This window comes from Nomascus leucogenys, unplaced genomic scaffold, assembly GCF_006542625.1.
Source record: "Nomascus leucogenys isolate Asia unplaced genomic scaffold, Asia_NLE_v1 000623F_62508_qpd_obj, whole genome shotgun sequence".
Lineage (NCBI taxonomy): Eukaryota > Metazoa > Chordata > Mammalia > Primates > Hylobatidae > Nomascus > Nomascus leucogenys.
Window position 1 is genome coordinate 2,069 of NW_022096772.1, and position 4,728 is coordinate 6,796.

The following is a 4,728-nucleotide window of genomic DNA, read 5'->3' on the forward strand; positions in this document are numbered from 1 at the left end:
TTGATAAAACCTGCCTCTTGGTGGAGTCACTTGTGACTCGTTAGGGAATGAACCCCGGTATTTTTCAGGTAACATTTCCATTGTTCTTATTGTAGGCAGTAGAGAAGGTTTGCACAGTCAAGCCCCTGTCCTCCACACCCCAGGCCCGGGTCAGATTTTCTAAGGAGAGGGTTCCCTGAACCCTCACAGGTATATAGTCCTCCATGGCAAGGATCCAAGGTCCCTTGATGTTTCCCGTGGGACCCCAGGGGAAAATCTTGTTACCAAAGCAGGACTAGGCCCCTGGGCATGAACTTGCTGAAGATCCAGGCCCAACATCAGATTCCACCTGCTGTGCCCCCCAGGGTCACGGGTCCCCTTGCATTTTGTTCCTGTGTTGGCCCCGGGGCCCCAGGCGTGGATTTTCTGAACAGCAGGTCGGTTCCTTCCCTGCCCCACGACTGGTTCACGGTCATTGCAGCTGCTATGGCCTTGAACTGGAATCTCCTTTATTTTCCCGTGGGTCTTTTTCAGGGGGGCAAAGACCTCCGCAGCCCTGCCTACCTCCAGCCTTGGCCTATACCCAACCCCAGAGTCTGAGCCCCGACCCTAGTCCTCTAAATTCCTGACCTGGTGGACCTCTGGCTCCCCAATTTCTCGGCTCCCCAGCCAGTGCCTCCCGCAACTTCTCGCAATCAAACACCCCAGCCTCCAGCCTTTGTCCTGGCCCTCCAGGCCTCTGAAGCAGCCCAGGTCTCAGAGCCCCGGCTCCCGCCGGGGTCCCCAGGCTCCTGCAGCGCCCTCCTTCCAGCCGCTTGATCCCCGAGTCCCTGCCTCTAGTCCCTCAATACCAAGTCGCACCCCTCAGGTCCCCTCCCCGCCCCTCACCGACATAGAAAGCCGAGACCGTGATGGGCGTACGACCACCTGGTCGCACAGCAACTTGGCCTGCACGGCGCGCGGCGCGACCCGGGAGCGTGCGCTCCAGCAGGCCCAGTCACATGTAGTTGAAGTTGGCGTGGAAGGTCACCACCAACGTGGCCACGCGCCGCGTCTGGGGCCAGTCGGCCTCGCCGCCCTGCAGCCGCTGCTGCAGCGCGTCGCCAGCCCAGAGGAGCCAGCCATAGAGCAGCACGTTGGTGGGCCACGGGTGGCGCCGGGCCGCGCGCGACAACGCCGGCCACCAGCCCGTCATGTCCGTGCTGTGGGCGCCCGCGATCAGGAGCCGGCGTGGTCTGCGGCTTCCTGCACCACCTCCGGGCCTCCCGGGCGTCCCGGGCCTCCAGCAGCCCCTCAGTCGCCACCGCCTGCACCTGCCCCCTCCAGACGCTCCGGGGCGATTGGGCGCCCCTCGCACACCCAGCTCGCGCCGTCCAATCCGGAGGCCACGGGCCGTCGTGAGAGCTGAACGTTTGAAAGGTGCCCGGCCCACCCCCATGCATGGGTCCATTCCCACAAAATACCCAGAACAGGCAAAGCCACAGAGGCAGTAGGCATGGGATTATTTATTTATATTTATTTTTACTAATTAATTAGATTTTTTTAGACGGAGTCTCGCTCTGTCGCCCAGGCTGCAGTGCAATGGCGCGATCTGGGCTCACTGCGACCCCCCGCCTCCGGGTTCAAGCGATTCTCCTGCCTCAGCCTCCCAGTAGCTGGGACCACACGCGTACGCCATCACGCCTGACTAATTTTTGTATTTTTAGTGGAGACGGGGTTTCAGTATGTTGGCCAGGCTGGTCTCGAGTGATCTGCCCGCCTCGGCCTCCCATATGGGATTATTTTTTGGAGTGATGAAAACATTTTGAAATTGGACAGGTGTGACGGTTCCATGAATTTGTGAATATATTAAAAACCACTGAATTGTACACTAATAAAAAAGGGTGCATTTGGCCGGGCACAGTGGCACATGCCTGTAATCCCAGCACTCTGGGAGAATTAGACAGGTGGATCCTTTGAAGGCAGGAGTTCCAGACCAGCCTGGACAAAATAGGAAGACCTCATCTCTACCAAAAAAATAAAGAAAAAAGTATTGTAATTAGCTTGCAATGAGCCGAGATGGCACCACTGCACTCCAGCCTGGGCAACGGAGCGAGACTCTGTCTCAAAAACAAAAAAAAAGGGGGAAAAGAAATGAAGGGATAGCAAAACTCAGTTACCAAAATGGCAATGTGTTTTAACTGTTTACAGGCCAAGAATTCATATTTGTAACACACGCAATACACTGTACTGATTGTGTGACTTCCTCTAGAGAGAATGTCAAAAGTTACAATGCGAGGGCTTTTATGAATGCGAGATGAGGCCCAGTGTGCCTTCTCCTCTTCAGTTTGTGCCTCAACGATCATCACCTCCCAAAACATATGCTGAGCTCCCAGCTTCCAGTCACTGTCCTAAAAGTGGAGTGTCAGTGGGAACCCAAGCAACAGACACTGCAGAGTCTCTCACCTCATGTAACTCATTTTCTTCTTGCTTCTTTTTTTCTTCACATTTTTTTTTTTTTTTTGAGATAGGGTCTTACCCTGTTTCCCAGGCTGGAGTGCAGTGGCACAGTCATAGCTCACTGCAGCCTTAAACTCCTGGGCTCAACGGAGCTTCCTGCCTCAGCCTCCCGAGTAGCTGGGCTACAGGCACCGCCACCATGTCCGGCTAATTTTTCTTTTTCTTTCTTTTTTTTTTTGTATTTTTAGTAGAGATGGGGTTTCATCCTGTTAGCCAAGATGATCTTGATCTCCTGACCTCGTGATCCACCCGTCTTGGCCTCCAAAGTGCTGGGAATACAGGCATGATCCGCCGCGCCTTGCCCTGCTTTTTAACTTTTTTTTTTCTTTTCTTTTCTTTTTTCTTTTTTGAGACAGACTCCTGTTGCCCAGGCTGGAGTACAGTGGTGCGATCTCACTGCAACTTCTTCCTCCCAAGTTCAAGCGATTCTCCTGCCTCGGCCTCCCGAGTAGCTGGGACTACAGGCATGCGCCACCATGCCCGGATCATTTTGGTATTTTTAGTAGAGATGGGGTTTCGCCATGTGGGCCAGGCTGGTCCCCAACTCCTGTCCTCAGGTGATCGCTGGCCTTGGCCTCCCAAATGCTGGGATTACAGGCATGAGCCACTGCACCTGGCCTTGATTTTTAATTTTTAATTTTGAAATAACTACAGACTTTGAAAGAAGTTGCAAAAATAGTACAAAGAGTTACCACATACTCTTCACCCAAGCTTCCTGAAATATTGATATCTTACATGACCATAGTACAATGATCAAAACAAGGAAATAAGCACGGAAATCATACACTTACCTAATCTACAGATCTTATTCAAATGATCGCCAATGTCACCCTAAGGTTCTTTGTTCCCAGTCTGGCCTGCAATCCCGGATTGCTTCACATTGTGTTGAACTGTCAAATGGCCTTAGTCTCCAAGCGAGACCACTAACCAGCTATTCTGTAGGCTGTCCCTCAATTCATCAGCCCAGTTGTTATGGGCTAAATGATGCCCTCCAAAATTCCAGTACCTCAGAAGGCAACTGTGTTTGAAGCTAGGGCCTTTAAAATGGCAATTAAGTTAAAGTGAGACCTTTAGGATGGGCTCTAATCCAATCTGTCTGGTGTCCTTATAAGAAGAGAAAATTTAGAGCCGTGCTCGGTGGCTCATACCTGTAATCCCAGCACTTTAGGAGGCTAAAGTAGGAGGATCACCTGAGGTAGGAAGATCACTTGAGACCAGCCTGGCCAACATGGTGAAACCCCATCTCTACTAAAAATACAAAAATTAGCTGGGTGTGGTGGCACATGTCTGTAATCCCAACTACTTGGGAGGCTGAGGCAGGAGAATCGCTTGAACCTGGGAGGGGGAGGTTGCAGTGAGCCGAGATCGAGCCACTGCACTTAGCCTGGGTAACAGAGCAAGATTCGTCTTTAAAAAAAAAAAGAAAAGAAAAGAAAAAGAAAATTTGCACACACAAAGAGGCACCAGGGGCCGGGCGTGGTGGCTCATGCCTGTAATCCCAGCCCTTCGGGAAGCCAAGGCAGGAGGATTGCTTGAGCTCAGGAGTTCGAAACCAGCCTGGGCAACATAGTGAGCTCCTGTCGGTCTCTTTTTTTTATTTAAAAAATAAATAAATAAAACGAGGCACCAGGGATGTTTTCACACCAAGGAAAGACCATGTGAAGACACAGCAAGAAGGCAGCCATGCAAAACCAACCCAGCAGGCACCCTGGTCTTGGACTTCTTGCCTCCAGAACTGTGAGCAAATAAATTTCTGTTGTCTAAGCCACCCTGTGTGCGCCATTTTGTTATGGCAGCCCCAGCAAACTAATATATCCATTCTCTTCAGTTCTTGGAAATCTGCCCATTTCTATGTTCTCTGACCCTTTTTATCTGCCCATTTATTGACTTATAGACTTCTCCGGCTCCTTATCCTTGTTACTGGTCCCAAGTAAATTTCTGTTAGATTTCTCCCAGCTGGGCAAGCTTCCAGCTCACCAAAACATCTCCTTCTTTGCTTTTTACTTATATCCCCCTTGTATCATTTTTCCATTGCTGAGGGAACAAATTACCACGAATTTAATGGCTTAAAAGAACACAAATTTCTTGTCTTAGAATTTGGGGGTGTCAGAGTCTAAGATGGGTCTGCAGGACTGCATTCCTCCTGGAGGTCCTAAAGGAGAGTCCATTTTCTTGCCCCTTGCAAGCTTCTAGATGCTCCCTGCACTCCTTGGCTCCCCATCCAACATCTTCAAAGTCAGCAGCATAAAT

The 4,728-nt window shown here is 51.1% G+C and overlaps 1 pseudogene; it reads right to left on the reverse strand.

The window, feature by feature from the left end:
- Positions 1–867: 867 nt before the first annotated feature.
- On the reverse strand, positions 868–1,174 carry LOC115834042 (annotated as a pseudogene).
- Positions 1,175–4,728: the final 3,554 nt, after the last annotated feature.